Source organism: Artibeus jamaicensis, unplaced genomic scaffold (assembly GCF_021234435.1).
Source record: "Artibeus jamaicensis isolate MK-2021 breed Jamaican fruit bat unplaced genomic scaffold, CSHL_Jam_final contig_923, whole genome shotgun sequence".
NCBI classification, from domain to species: Eukaryota; Metazoa; Chordata; class Mammalia; order Chiroptera; family Phyllostomidae; genus Artibeus; species Artibeus jamaicensis.
In genome coordinates this window covers 9,192,308-9,209,061 of record NW_026522014.1, presented here as the reverse complement: position 1 = coordinate 9,209,061, position 16,754 = coordinate 9,192,308, and the positions used below count along the sequence as shown (strand labels likewise).

Below are 16,754 nucleotides of genomic sequence, written 5' to 3'. Positions count from 1 at the left end.
AGTTGTATCTAATGTGGATTTGGAGGTATGCATTAACCATACATTCTGAATTAAGTATATCTTGATTTCTTTCCACCTTCACCTTTCTCATAAAAAAGAAGGTCAGTAATTCTTTTGAAGTAGAGTGGCCTCAATTATTCTAGTTTAACTGCCTCCTTTTATAAGATGACAAATACTAGGATGGGCAAAAGTAGGTTTAAAGTTGTGAGTATGCACATAATTAACATGTACTAATTATTGTATTATTTGTTGATATTATTTTCATAAGAAAACTGTAGCTACTTTTGCCAACCCTTGTATAGAGTTCAAGGGCCATTCAGCACACTCTGAAGAGCTCAGGCTGCAACGAGCTGTTTCTTGCTGGCCTAGCCTATATAATATATAAAGGTACATAACATACAAATCACCTCTCCACTTACTTCAAACATTCATCTATTTTATAAAGTTCCAATATCCTCCCCAAAATTAATGATCTGAAATGAATTAGTTTGACTTAGCCTCCTCCATCTGAGCAGCCTAGAAGATCCAAGCCTGCCATACCAGGGATAGACTGCATGGCCGGAATGCAGGAACCCCACCCCACTCTGGGAGGTTGTGCAGCATGACTGTCAATCATCCAGAATGTAAGGGGCAGGAGCTCGCCACTGCCCTGGCTGTCAGCCCTTCTTGGGTGACAGTCTGAGCACCACCACAGAACCAAGAGTCACTTGATGTAAGAAGAAATACAGGCAGTTCCCAAACGCATAAGAACACTGCAACAAAAAATGCAAATTAATGAGACAGTATCTATTTCCCCCTATCTATAAAGTCAATTAAAAGAGAATCCAGTGATAGAAAATAGAAACTCTTACAGATAAGAAGAGGAATTGTATATTGTTATATTATTTAGACTGTTCTTTAACAATATGTGTTTATAAACCTCAAATATGTTAATCTGTACTATTTCTACTAATCTTTTCTAAGAAATAATATCTAAAATATAGATTCTTATAGAAAAAAAAGTTGTCTACAGCATGTACTAAAGGAGCAAAAATGAATTAGCCAATAAAGGCCTAAGTGCTCTACAAGAAACAGTAGAGAACAATAAAAATATCTTTGTGTGGATAAAAATGTATTTGTTCTAATAATTAATATGTAGTAGGACTATGCATATAATTTGGTCTATTGATTTCTCTGTTATTCCTGTCTATCCTATTCTTTCACCGAAACTAGATCACTGGATAAATGAGAAAAATCCTTAAAAGCAGTATTTAACAGTATGTAACAGTTCAGTCTCATCTTTAAAAAAGAATGTGTGAAAAAGAAAACATAAAAATTCTCCATTTCTGTGATTCTGTTCCTGTTCTAGTTGTTTGCTTAGTTTGTTTTTGTTTTTGATTTTGTTTTAGGTTCAGTTGTTGATAGTTGTGAATTTGTTGTCATTTTACTGTTCATATTTTTTATCTTCTTTTTCTTAGATAAGTCCCTTTAACATTTCATATAATAAGGGCTTGGTGATGATGAACTCCTTGAATTTGATCTTATCTGAGTAGCACTTTGTCTGTCCTTCCATTCTAAATGAAACCTTTGCTGGATAGAGCAATCTTGGTTGTAGGTCTTTGGATATCATGGCTTGGAATACCTCTTTCCAGCCCCTTCTGACCTGTACGGTTTCTTTTGAGAAATCAGCTGTTAGTCTTATGGGAACTTTTTTGTAGGTAACTCTCTCCTTTTCTCTTGCTGCTTTTAAGATGCTTACTGATTAGTCATTTGTCCAAGTTTCAAACTCACTTTTTTTTTTTTTGATAATTGTTGGGTGGGATTCTAGGAATTATAAATGAATTCAGGAAAAACCAACATCTTTTATCATGTATAATCTCTCCATCCAGAAGCTTGGTGTATACCTTTACTGTATATAAAGGTTCCTTTTATTTTTCATAGTAGAAATTTGAAAATTTTTTTATGTAGAACAAAGAAAGTCTCAAAGATAAGGGGTGATATGATTGTCGCTATTCCTAGCATTTTGTAGTGCCTGTGTTTCTCATTTAACAACTGTTTTGTAAAAGCAAAAGTCAAAAGACTGAAGCTATATTTTTAGAGATCAGTGAAGGAAAGCCAAATGTTCAGTTATTATTCTGTGACTGAGTAGTTTTTATGTAATTTATTGAACTTTCTGAATCTTTCACTTATCAAAGTCCAAAATCAGCACATAACTGAAAATTGTGTGTTAGCTCTTTTCAGGTCTTAAGAAATTGTCTTTTATATTAGTTTGTGTTGCTACTAATGAAGCACCATTTTTTCCTGTAACTTTTTAATGTAGTTTGGGTATTGAAAGAGTTGATCTGAGTGTACCAACCATAATCCTTTTATTTCCTTGGCATTCAGATTCTACAGAAATATGTAAAATGCCTTAATAGACCTAGTGCTGATTGCCCTGAGAATGTTTAAGGGACAGTGGACAGCAAATAGTGTATAGGACAGTGAATGTGCAACAAAAGAAAAATGTTGCATGCACATGTTGATATTTTGTTTAAATGTGTGCTATATATTGATATATTTTTAAGTACTTCCATATTATGGTGGAAACCAAACTAACATTACCACAGTGAATTTCTTACTCTAAGCAAAGCTAAAGCAATGGGCTGATAGATATTTTTAAAAACTATATTATTTTTCCCACAGCCTTGATGTAATCTGGTTCTTATATTTGATGCTTTCGCATTAAACTTATTGTTATTTCATTTTTTATTTACAATAATTTATTTATAATGATTCAAGATGCCCTAGTAAGAAAAAATCTTTTTTGATTGTCAACAGCAGGTTTTACATCAGGTGGTCTGATATTGTAGCAATCAAAAATAGAAACCATCAAACAAAAAAAGTGAAGTCCATGGCATCTTAAAATGACAAAAATACTTAAAAACAGTATTTAACAGTAAGTGTTAAGCTTCATCTATATAGATAAAAGTGTATGAAAGAGAACTTTGTATAAATTAATAAGATGAAATATTACTTTGAAAACATTTTAAGTAGTATTGATTTTTTACTACTTCTTATTTAGGCTAAGTGACCTATTTCAGCTGGGCATTTGCCTGGTGGTCTGTGGGTGAACATGCATTTTCAAAAGAAAGTGGAGAAAGCAGGCTCTGACTCTTGGGTTTCGAACTAGAAATTCCGTCCTAGGAATAACAGAGGGTATGAATGTTATTATGAATTCCCTCTGGCACATAGCTCCACCCACTGATCACTCTCCTTCAATTGACATCCCCCACGCTCAACAGCATGGAAGATTCTACTAGCTTAAGACCCAAAGAGCTTAAAAACTCCAGAGTTTTAGGACTCATATCAGAAATCTATCACAACACTGTATCAAAAAGCTTTAAGAAACCCTTTTAAAAAATAATGATCAAGTATAATATTTTTTACACAGGAAAATATGTTTTTCTAGACAATTGCTTATACATCAAATTGCTTCATGTAATAGTGCCTATATTGAAGGCACTATCACAGTAGGCATGTTCAGATTAATGTATAAAGGAGATACATTATCTCCTTTATAAAAATTGTGGGAAAAAATTTACTTATGTTTGTAAATCAAGAACTGTTTTACCTCACCCGAAAATTTTCCATTTCTAGGATGATCTGTAATTAATTCTATGTGTTCACTGTTAAAAAGCTTGAAATAAGATTAAGAGGACCCTGCATGAGATTTCATATATGCACATCTTTGTGGTAACCTCATTTCTCTAATATCTCTACTTCTAAAGCAAAAATTTCTCATCTTTTTAAAATACTGTTAGCAAACTCTTATGTGTTGCAAACTACTTTAAAACTCTTTTGGTCCTTTTTTTTTCAAAGCAAAAAGGAAAAAGGACTCATGGCCATGGACAACAGTGTGGTGATTGCTGGGTAAAGGGGAGTACAAGGGGACTTAATGGTAGTGGAAAAAATACAATAAAGATTAGATTTAAAAAAAAACTTTGGGGGGAACAAGATGACATATGAATTAATTAATGTATTAAATTCCCATTTCCAGACATATGCCTTACAAATTCTAAAGTGAACCAGTCAGAAGATAGTGACTGTTCGTACCTGCCATGTGGAATCTGTCTTTTCCTCCAACTCTGCAACTGGTCATTTGAAGGAAAAGTCATGCCATGAAAACGTAGTGCTATGGGAATTCCTTTTAAGTAGATGGCCCCATCTCAGGGCCCTAACCTTAAAATCTGTGTCTCAAGAAAGTTCTGTCTCAGAGATCACACTTGGCCAGTTAGCAAATACATTTAAAAAAATTAGTGATTGCATATACAATTATTTGAAAATATAGGCTATGTAAATGTAGTTGGCATATTTAACTCTTTAAAGGCCTAAAAGAATAGAAAGTGACCTGGATGATATTTCATAATTAGAACAGGAAGTAGTACTATTAATGAGACAGCTCATTAGTCTGAGGATAGTTTTTTACACTTGACTTTGCATATAGGGTGTGTGTGTGTCTGTGAATGTGTTCAGATGTACAAAATGTCTGTGTAGTATGTTAATAATTATCACTGTGTGTCTTAGATCAAGTTGATTGGTGAAGTCTTGAACATTCTCTAAGCAGATAGAGATTTTTTTTATGTTTTAGACATCTTTTTAATTTTATTTAGTTATTTTTCAAGTACAGTTTTCTGTCTATTTTTCCCATCCCAGCCCACCCCGCCCCGTCTCCCCACCTCCCTCCCATTTCCACCCCCCTTAGTTCTTGTCCCTGTGTCCTTCATACTTGTTCCTCCAAATACCTCCCCTTTTTTTCCTCTTAAATTCCCTTCCCTCTCCCCTCTGGTAGCTGTCCCCTTGTTCTCTATTTCAGTGTCTTTGGTTATATTCTGCTTGCTTGTTTGTTTTGTTGTTTAGCTTCCTGTTAAAGGTGACATCATATGGTATTTGTCTTTCAACACCTGGCTTATTTCACTCAGCATAATGCTTTCCAGTTCCATCCATGTTGTTGCAAAGTGTAGTAGCTCCTTCTTTCTCTCTGCTGCATAGAATTCCATTGTGTACATGTACCACAATTTTTTGATCCATTCATTTATTGACGGGCACCTAGGTTGCTTCCAACTCTTGACTATTGTAAATTGTGCTGCTATGAACATTGTGGTGCATAGGTACAGAGATTTTAAATGGCTGCACTTTGGAGAGCAGTATTTGAGGGTTGCTTCATTTTAATAGTGCAGTCAGCATTCTGATTTTCGATAAGCCCTTCAGTGTATTTGTAAACTAGGGTCTGAATACTGATTCCACTTGTTTCCATGACTGAAATTGATCCTTCCTCCCCACCTCTCAGACGGTTTGCCTGTCGTCAAACTTATTTTTCTCCTATGCAAAGATTACATTTGATTAGATTATTCAACAGAAGAAGGATTCCATGTTGAGCACAATCAATATGCTCATGTTACTGATTTTGTGGTCCCCTCAGTGACTGCCTTCAGCAGTGAGTGTTGGCATGGTTCAGGTGCTGGTCTGGTTATACCACAACTTGAAAATTTTTTACACTCATAACCTCTTTTATCAATGTAAAATAATAGTCATCATATACTCTGAAAATATTATGTAAATATGTTGTCAACCAACAAGTACTTCAAGCAGTTGTTATTTTCATATGCAAAAGTATATCCATGGTTCTTAGTCTAAAGGATTTTGTATCCCGGTGGCATATAGAGAAAATAGGCATAAAAGATAATTGATGATAAAATCACTCATGATTAATTTCAAATGAGCCCTGCTATTAGTAATGACAGAAATGATATCTACTACCTATTTTAGCAACCATTATGTACTAAACTCTTTATACTGTATTCACCTATTATATCTATCATATCTAATTTTTACATGAGCCCTCCAAAAGGATTGGTATTAACTCCATTTTGCAGACAAGGAACTAACTAGTAACTTACTCAAGATCGTGCATCTGAAAAAGAGTTTAAAACTCATCTCCATTTGACTCTAATTCCTGCAGTCTCTCAAGGCACCATGTTGCCATCCCCACAGAAGTCACCAGTTTTTAGAAGTTAGGGATTGCTCCCAGCTCCAGTGGTGAGGAAGATGTGACAGAGGTGGTACAGGTGAACTCATCATCTTACGGTGTGAAGGATTCCATCAAGCTGAAAGAAGGAAGAAGGGGTTCTAGGTTGGGGAGGAAAGACACAAGCTGTAGAATAAAAACAAGAAGAAGAAGACACCCCCCAGAGGACTGAATATACTGATATGTACAGAGCAGAAGTTTTATCTGAAAGTGGTTTGGAGATCATTTGAGGGGTGAGTTAGTAACATAAGATTATATCCCAATAGAAGGGTTTGTATGCCACCTAATGGCTCGGAATTTATTATTGAATGTACCAGATTCACCTGAAGGCTTTATCAAATGCCATATTAAAACTACTGTATTAACCTGGAAGGGCTGCAGGATAGACGAAATGTATGAGGATCTGGAAGCCGAGGGAAGAATGAGGAGACATTTAAACTAATCCAGAGATACGGGGCTAAGTTTCACAGCATGATTCACATGATGGAGTTAAAAGAGGATAGGTGAGTGACATTTTTAGAACTAATCAGATCTTTGCAATTGTATACATTTGAGGGAAAGTTGATTCAGACTTGTCTTCAAGTTTTGGGTCTAAGAAAATAAGAAAAACAACATTACGGTAAAGAGGTTTATTTAAGCTAGCGGGAGTAAATGTTTTTGTGAAGAGGGTTGTTTAGAGAAATTCATTTTTATATGAGATATTGACAGCATAAGTAAGTTGAAAGCAGCCAGCAAATGAAGAATATGAAACAGGACATTGAAAGAGACACCAGGAAAAAAGTGTGTCTTGTCAAGTGTATAAAGATAAATAAAACTACCAGACTAGATCACATCTCTAAGTAAAGAAAGCGTATAGAAAGTCAAATATAATTCTTGTCTGAGTTACTTCTATATGCAAAATAAGCACTAGAAAGTTTTAAAGTCAGTAGTAGATTTCTGTTTTATAGAATAGTGACCTGAGACTGAAGCTTACTAATGTCATGGCTAGCAACATTTCCACTAGTAATATTTAGGACTAACTGTACTTCTAAGAATATTAGAAAAGGTGGGAAATTGTATTTATACAAATGTTTGAAAGCAGTGGAGAGCTAATAGGGTGGTAAGGATTACAGGTCAAAGATACAAGAAAAGAATAATAAAAATATAAGCTTGGTATTTGGATGGTTTTTAGCTCTGTGTATTTTTTAAATTAAATTTTATTTTTATTTTTGATTTTAGAGAGAAGGGAAGGGAGGCAGAAAGAGAGGGAGAGAAACTTCGATTGGTTGCCTTTCTGGCCTGACAGAGGATTCGAACCAGCAGCCTTTTGGTTTGCAGGACAACACCCAACCAACTGAGCCACACCAGCCAGGATTGCTCTATAGATATTTGCAGCTACAGAAGGGGTTGCTACAAACCTGAGAGGATTAGCTGAGCTTTTAATAGCTTCTTAGTATTATGAAGACAAAAAAGAAAAGTCAGGGCCCACCAAAGAAGGTCTTAGTTAATTCATCAGTCTTTGGTGTGGGACTTCAAACAGTTCTACCTAAGATAAATCAAAAGAATAAATAAAAAATAGACCAACACTAAAAGAGTCTGCCCAGCTTCAAATCACTTCAATCATGATAATTGGATTAAGTTGTCCAGGACTGCAATAAATATTATGTGACATTTTAATAGAGCACTATCAATAATGGATAGAACAATTGCACAAAAATCAGTAAGGATAACAAAGATATGAAAAGCATGATTAACCAATACCAACTAAGAATACTACATCCAACAATCACAGAGTTTACAGTAAATATGAAATATTTAAATATTATGGAACATAAAGCAAGTCTCCATAGATGTAAAAGTTTTCAAACCTTCCAGAATGTTTTCTAACCATAGTATTATTAAGCTAGAAATCAATATTTAAAATATAAATTCTTCACATGTGTAGAAATTAAGAAGTAATTTTTTAACTAACACATGGATCAGAGAAAATATCAAAATGGAAAGTAGAATATATTTTAAATTAATTCTAATGTAAATATTACATACCAAAACTTGAGATGCAGCTATATCCATGTATAGAAAGAAATATATAGCTTTAAAGGCTATGTTAGAAGTAAAGAACTACTGAAAAAGTCAATGAGCGAAGTATTCCTCCCATGCACTTAAAAAATTGCATAAAAATATAAACTCAAAATAATAGGAAAGAAAAAAGTTTTAAAGAGCAAAAATTTATGAAGTAGAAAAGAAAGTATACAATGAATATGATTTTTAAAAAACTCAAATTAATTTTAAAGGCCCTAAACATTTATAAATTCATTACAGAGAAAAATGAAGAAAACTAATAACACATTACCACTTTCAGAGTGAAGAGGGAACATCGTTAGCAATCCTGAAGACATCAAAAAATAGTGAAAGCATATAATTAACAACTTCATACCAATACACTTTAATTTTTGAGATGTATTCATTGTATTTTTTATTATTTTACTTCATTTTGATTTAATCTTTTAAGTATATTTTATTGATTATGCAATTACAGTTGTACCAATATTTTTCCTCTGCTCCCATCCACCAAGTGTATTCCTTCCCTTCAGTAACTCCCCCACCCTTAATTCATGTCTATGGGTTGTGCATGTAAATTCTTTGGCTTCTTCCTTTCCTATACTCTTCTTAACATCTCTTTGTCTATTTTGTTCCTACCAATTGTGCTTCCTGACCCCTACACCATTGCCCCCCCATTCTCACCTTTCCTCCTCCCAGCTGATAACCCTCCAAATGATCCCCACACCTATGATTCTGTTCTGTTCTGATTGTTTGTTTAGGTTTTTTTTTTTGATCATTTGTTTTTATTTTTTAGATTCAGTTGATAGTTGTGAGTTTGTTGTCACTTTAATGTTCAGAGTTTTGCTCTTCTCTTTCTTAAATAAGTCCCTTTAACATTTCATATAATAATGGATTGGTGATGAATTTCTTCAGCTTTACCTTGTCTGGGAAGCACTTTATCTGCTCTTCCATTCTAAATAATAGCTTTGCTGGTTAGAATAATCTTGGTTGTAGGTCCTTGCTTTTCATCTCTTTGAGTACTTCTTTGTTTTTTTTTGTTTTTCTTTTCTGCTTGCTTGTTTATTTTGTTGTTTAGCTTCCTGTTAAAGGTGAGATCATATGGTATTTGTCTTTCAGCACCTGGCCTATTTCACTCAGCATAATGCTTTCCAATTCCATCCATGTTGTTGCAAAAGGTAGTAGCTCCTTCTTTCTCTCTGCAGCATAGAATTCCATTGTGTATATGTACCACAATTTTTTTTTATTTTTTATTTATTTATTTTTTTTATAATAAATTTTATTTAGTTACTTTTCAAGTACATTTTTATCTATTTCTTCCATCCCACCCCCCCACCCTGTCTCCCCCCTCCCTCCAATTTCCCTTCCCCCAGTCCTCAACCCTGTGTCTTTCATACTTGTTCCTCAAAATCCCTCCCCCTTTTTCCCCTTAAATTCCCTTCCCTCTCCCCTCTGGTCGCTGCCCACTTGTTCTCTATTTCAGTGTCTTTGTTTTTATTCTGTTTGCTTGTTTGTTTTATTCTTTAGCTTCCTGTCAAAGGTGAGATCATATGGTATTTGTCTTTCAATTCCTGACCTATTTCACTCAGCATAATGCTTTCCAGTTCCATCCATGTTGTTGCAAAGGGTAGTAGCTCCTTCTTTCTCTCTGCTGCATAGAATTCCATTGTGTATATGTACCACAATTTTTTGATCCATTCATTTACTGATGGGCACCTAGGTTGCTTCCAACTCTTGGCTATTGTAAATTGTGCTGCTATGAACATTGTGGTGCATAGGTTCTTTGATATTGATGTTTTAGGATTCTTAGGATATAATCCCAGCAGTGGAATTGCTGGGTCAAAAGGCAGGTCAATTTTTATTTTTCTGAGAAAATTCCATACTGTTTTCCATAATGGTTGTACCAGTCTGCAATCCCACCAACAGTGGACTAAGGACCCCTTTTCCCCACAACCTCTCCAACATTTGTTGTTTGTTGCTTTGTTTATGATAGCCATCCTGACCAGTGTAAAGTGGTATCTCATTGTGGTTTTAATTTGCATCTCTCTGATAACTAATGATATTGAGCATCTCTTCATATGTCTCTGGATGTTCTGTATGTCCTCCTTGGAGAAGTGTTTCTTCAAGTCCTTTTCCCATTTTTTAATTGGGTTGGGTGTCTTCTTAGAGTGGAGTCGTGTAAGTTCTTTCTAGCTCTTTCTTTCCTGCAAAGTTTCTATTTAGAAGTCATCTGACAGTCTTATGGAAACTCTTGTAGGTAACTTCTGCTTTTCTCTTGCTGCTTGTAAGATTAACTCTTTATCTTTAACCCTTGGCAGTTTAATTATGATGTGTCTTGGTGTGGTCCTCTTCGGGTCCAACTTGATTAGGATTCTCTGTGCTACCTGGACTTGCATGTCTATTTCCTTCACCAAATTAATGAAGTTTTCTTTCTTTCTTTTTTCAAATAGATCTCCAATTTCTTGTTCTTCCTTTTCTCTTTCTGGCACCCCTATAATGTGAATGTTGGACCTCTTAGAGTTGTCCCAGAGGCTGCTTACCCTACCCTCATTTTTTTGGATTCTTTTTTCTTCTTGTTGTTCTGGTTCATTGTTTTTTGCTTCTTTATGGTTGAAATTAATTTGATTCTCGCTTTCATCCACTGTACTCTTGTTTCCCTGTAAATTGTTCTTTATTTTAATTAATGAATGCCTCATTACTTGATCTTTTTTATGCTTCTGAGGTCATCACTAATTTTCTTGAGCATCTTTATAACCAGTGTTTTGAACTCTGTATCTGATACATTGCTTATCTGCATTTCCTTTAGCTCTTTTTCTGGAGTTTTGATCTGTTCTTTCATTTGGGCCATGTTTCTTTGTCTCCTCATTTTGGCAGCCTCCCTCTGTTTCTATGTATTAGGTAGAGCTGCTTTGACTCTGTGTCTTGGTAGTATTCCCTAATGTAGTAGGTGTCCTGTAAGGTTTAGCAGCACAGCCACCCCTACCCCACAAGCTGGGTATTCAAGGTATGCCCTTTATATGGGCTGAGTACACTCTCCTTTTGTAGTTGAGCCTTGGTCACTGTTAGCAGATCAGTGGGAGGGTTTTACCCAGACCAGTCAACTGCAAGGATTGGCTGTGACCTCTTACCACCAACTTTCACTGTCCATGGAGGATCAGCTGTGCAGGGGCAGGGTGGTAGTACTCCAAAGTGGTCTCTAGTTTTCCATCGAGTGGGCTGGCCCTGGAATCTCCTGGGTGGTACAGGCCAAGGTTAGCCCCCACCTGTGTTTTGCCTGGGGTTGCCCTTCCTGAGCTATAAAGCAATCTGAGAAGGCTGCTGCTTCTGCTAGGCTTGGACATTCCCAAGTAAAGCCAAGCTATGAAACTAATGTGGCTGCTGCTAATGCCTGCCCTGGACCTCACTGAGGCTAGCTGTTGCTTGTTTGATAGGATTTAGGAACATATGAAGCATGAGCCAAAACCAGCCATTCATGTGGAAAAGAAGCTTGGGTGGGCTCTTAAGGTGGGTAGGGCAGAGTCTTTGGGGATCTCCAAAGTGGGTCAAACATTGATAGCCAGATTGATGGAGTCTCAAATATGGCACCAGCCTGCCAGCTCCATGGCATTGCAGGGAGAGGGCTCAGAAAAGGGAGAAGACCTCTGGTCTCCCAGCTGCAGCTTCTTCCAGTATGCCACTGGTGCCCTTCAAGTAGCCACCCCAGCACTAGAGCTCAGAGAAAGTGTCTGAGCAGGTGAGTCTGTGTGTGGGTTCTTTCAGAGGAACCGCTTGGGTCTCCAGGGGTTTCTTTCATTGACTCAATCTCTGCTGGTTTTTGCAGCCAGAAGTTATAGGGACTAAACTTCTTAGTGCCAGAACCTTGGGCTGGGGGACCTGGTGTGGGGCTGGGACTCCTCACTCCTGAGATATTCTCAAATTTTTCTCCACCACACATGGGTGAGAGACCAGCCTGTTCTGTGTCTGTACCCCTTCTACCAGTCTTGATGGATGTAGTTTCTTTAGTTTCGTAGTTGTCAGACTTCCATTCAGTTCGATTTCTGATTGTACTGAGAGATGGTTGTTATATATTTTAGTTGTAATTTTGATGTGGTTGTGGAAAGAGGCAAGACATGTCTACCTGTGCCACGATCTTGACCAGAAGATTCTCCATGCCAATATATTTTTAAATTTAGATACACGGATTTCCAGAAAAATACACTTCACCTAAGCTGAATTCAAAGTAAGTATCTTCCCACACATAAACTACAGACTCTGATAGATTCACTATCAAATACTGCCAAAATGTTAAGAAAAAAAAATGCCAATTTTATCCAAATTTTTGAGAGAATCAAAAATGCAAACACTTTCCAACTTATTTCAAAATTAGATGCAAAAATTCTAAGTCAAAATTAGCAAGTAATATCTAATTATATATAAAATGGATAATGCATAATAACTATTTATGTCTTTTTTCAGGAATGTGAAGTCAGTTTATCATTAAAAACTCAAACAGTTTATTCTAATGAGCTAATCTAACTAACTGAAACAGTAAAAGAAAGAAAAGTATACAATCACCTCAATAGAGTTAGGAAAGATATTTTATAAAATTCAACCTCTACTTATGATTTTTTAAAAAACCTGTAGCAAACTAGGAATAAAAGGAAATGTCTTTAATTTCATAAGTATCTAAAAACTACTAAAACATGCGTTATATTTAATGATGAAATATTAAAGCTCTGATTTAAACAACAAAGAAGAATGCACTTTTTTACCACTCCTATTAAGTCATTTATTAATTATCAAATGTTTATATTAAACATATACAGCATCTATAAGATTGCAATAAAAATTAAAACCTATATGGAAATTTAGGAAAAATAATCAATATGCTCTGGAAACAGAAGGGTGGAAAAACATGCTATATGGAAGAGCAATACTTTTTATTAATATAAATAAATAAGACATAGTAGAATTGAGGCAAGATATGCATTTCAACTGATGGAATGGAATACATAGTCCAGAAACAGAGTGAAACATTTTGGACAAAACTGTATGATAAAGTTTGCAATGCAAAAAAATGGAGGAAAAATTATGCCAGTTCAAGGATAGCAACAAGAAAAAGAAAATTTGGTCTTTCTCTCAAACAAGACACAAAAATAAATCCCAGCTGGGTTTTCAATCAAAATATCAACATAAAAGGCAAAACAATTAGTTTCTAATCTAGAAGATAATATAGGAGATTAACTTTATGAACTGGTTTATACAAAATTTTCTTTATACTTGATCTTAGCCAAAAGGCCAAGAAGCGGTAACAGCATAGGAGGGAAAAGGATTCATAAGTTATATCAAAGTCAAAGTTATTTTAATCACAAAACATTATTATAATCATGGAAAGGCAAGGGAAAATATGAGAGAACATACTTGGTAACAAAGATTTTGTATTCAGAACATATAAAGAATTCAGTAACATAAAAACATAAGAAAATGAATAAATAAGAAAAATAGTCCTTCCAACAGAAAAAAGAAAAAGACCACAGAAGACTTGAACAGATATTTTTTAAAAAGATACCCTAAAGCAATAGATAAGTTAAAACATATTGTTATTAGTTACTGGAAAATGCCAGTTAAAACCAAAATTATATACCACCAAACAGTCACCAGGATGGCTAAAATGTAAAAGTTACACAATACCAAGAGGCAGTGAGGACACAGAGCAAGGGGGTTGTAAATACTGCTGGGGAAAAAGATGATTTGCTGTTACCTAGCACAAATGGGACACACTCATCACCACTAACATAGGAACCCCATTCCTAAGTATTATATCCAGAAAAGAAATGTGTGCATAAATACACATAAAATATATAAAGGATGTTAAAAACACATTCATATAATTTTCAAAACCAGACAAAACTACAAGCGTGATTTGAAAATCAGAACAGTGGTTACTTTTAAGGAAGAGAAGAAGGGGAAACCGTGGGAGAGGTCGAGATGGGGCCGGATGGCTTCAGTTCCCCTCCTCATCTCAGTGCCGCCTCCCCAGCGGTGTGTCTGTCTCATCTGTGTAGCTCTTACAGCTCCTTGCCAGTGTCCTGTATGGGGGTGGGCCAGAATGATCTGTACATCTTTTTGAATACTTTGAATAGTTTTTCTCCAGCAGTATTCAGTTACTAATGTTGAAAATGTCTGAGGAGCACCTGATTCTAGATGGGAAGAGATTAGTGTATAGAGATGATACTTCTGTCACTTTTCATAGAGTACAGGAAAAGTAAACCTACTACAAAATTCTCTTCTATGTATCTCTTTATATGCCTCTATAAAATATGCTTTCTACACAAGACATTTATGAAGCTGTGTTTAAAATAGTGTAGTTGTCTTCTGACAGCTCAGATCAATAGAAGGTTCTAGAAAGGACTTGAGATAAAATTGCAATAAAAAACATATCGTTTCCTAATTTTTTAAATTATATGGAAATATTTCTACCTCCCTTCACTTAAACTGTTGACTCCATGAACATGACAGATGACAATACATTTTATATCTAAAAACAATAACTTGGACAGGAAAAATATGGTATGGCTTTCTCTCTTTTAGTTCTTTGTAGCATGTATAAAGACTTATCTACATGACCATGACTGTAATTCTGGTAAATGACAACAATTTAAATAAAGATGCAAATGTCCTCCTATTACCAAAGTGCTAATGAGATGACAGGACAAATGATACCGCATCCCCAATTCAGGCTCATTATTAAATACACATGGAATTTCCTAAGGAATTACTCCATGGTATCCTGGTTCATGATTTTCAATTAAAAATTAGTATTTAATATTTAAAATGTGCAATTTCAATTCAGCTTGTTTATCACTTCTTTAAAAAAATAAATCATTGTCTGATGGAGACTTATATTGTCAGTAAATAGCCTATGTTTTCTTAAGAAAAAAAAACATTTTGCAGATAAGTAAGAATTCATAACCAAAATATTTTCTACAGCATTTCACCCTGAAACAGAAATTGGCCTTACCACCTAAATAAATGAGGTCATCTCTGTACACAGGCCTGTTCAGTTGTCTTGTGGAAGCTTCATTTTACAGGAAGGTGGGGGTGGGTGGCTTGTATTATATCAGCAAAGTGAACTTTTATCATCTCTTCTCTCGAAGAGCTAACAAATCAGTGGTAGGTCATCTGGAGTCATGAATCAATTCTTACAGAGTCATTTGTAGAGTACAGTGACATCAGCCAGGCTTAATCAACAACCCTACTTATCTTCCATCCTGCCATTCTGTTGTCAAGAAATGGGTCAATGAACTAGTTTAAATGTTCTGATTTTATGAGTGTATTTAATGGATGTACATATTTTATTAGTATAATTACCTTGACTTTTGGGTTTGAATTTATTTCCAGTATGTTTATTAAATTACTAATTAATATTGTGCTTCTTTATACTTAGAATAGAGCTTAAAATCGTACAAATAGTAGCTCTTAGAAATCTCCAGTTCAGAAAAGGGAATTGTAAAATAACTTTAAAGAAATGATGACAACCAAGCACTCTAAATTTGTGTAGTTTAAACAATTTGTATTCACTACTAATTCACCCACAATATACTCTAAATCATGGTTGCTGCTGCTACTTGAAATATTTGACAGGCTCTTAATAGTGTTTGGCCAGTCACAGTTATGAATTTCCAACTCATTTAGCCAAAGCACTGCTCCTTTCCCCTCAGCAGCTCATGAGGTTACATCCCTGAGTATATAACCAAGATATTATGTATGCAAATCACTGCCAGAAGTGTACTGGAAAGACTACTAAAATATGAATAAAGAGACCTGAATTCTAGTCCCGTGTTCTGTCCCTTACTGTAAAACTTTGGACAAGTCTTTTCTCCTGTCATAAACTCAGTTTATTCATCTTTAAAAAAATAGACAAAATTCCTGAAGTTTTAATTTGCTATGATGATAATTCAGTATCTGGTAATGAATCCATCTAAATGCAATGGCCATGTATGAGAAGTTAAATTTTCATATTAAGTACATAATCTTCTTTAATTGTTGATATTTGTGCTGATTTATGGCACTCTAAATTATTAAATTGTTCTGAACATTTAGAGGATCAGAGGGAATTCTTTTCTTTCAGCTAAAAGGTAAAGTGCATGGTTTGAAGTCAAGTTGAAAATTGTCAGAGATCAACCAGAGATATGTCAAATAAACAACAGGCAGAAAAAGAGGATCATTTCACCCTCACTATCTCCTATGCTTGTGCAATGCTAACCTTGTTGGAGTTGTGGCTATTGTTAAAATGTCGCATACCCAGGAACTAATTCTGCTGTTCTGAGGCCAATAGGGCTGGAATAGAGTTCAATAAATAAATTTCAGAGTTAGAAAAGAACCTAAAACCATAGCAACATTTTTCCACTTTCAGTTGAAAGTGTGTGTTTTAATATTTTCTAATGAGCTTTCTAATGTGATTCCTGATTGTTTACATATAAAACTTTTTTCTATAGCTAGTTTTTGAAGAAATTGAACACATTTTGTCATTCAAAGCAAAAGAAAACAGTTATGAATGTGTATAAATATGAATCAGCTGGTGGTCTGCCCAGGATTGGATGAGTGCCTGCTTCCTGGTAGGTGTGGAATGGGTGAACAGAAGTCATTGTTATTGAGCATTGAGACCCCACGTTAATGAGAAACCACTGGC

The 16,754-nt window shown here is 35.2% G+C and overlaps 1 protein-coding gene and 1 long non-coding RNA gene across 3 annotated transcripts in view; one reads left to right on the top strand and one right to left on the bottom strand.

The window, feature by feature from the left end:
• Positions 1-16,754, top strand: part of THSD7A (thrombospondin type 1 domain containing 7A) — a 356,792-nt gene that overhangs the window by 228,576 nt on the left and 111,462 nt on the right. The gene's annotated exons all lie outside the window — the stretch shown is intronic.
• On the bottom strand, positions 307-15,233 carry LOC119065345 (uncharacterized). The gene is made up of 4 exons (XR_005085580.2): positions 15,084-15,233; positions 8,376-8,411; positions 5,916-6,122; positions 307-752 (listed from the first exon to the last, which is right to left on the bottom strand). It is a non-coding gene; the product is annotated as an uncharacterized LOC119065345 (long non-coding RNA).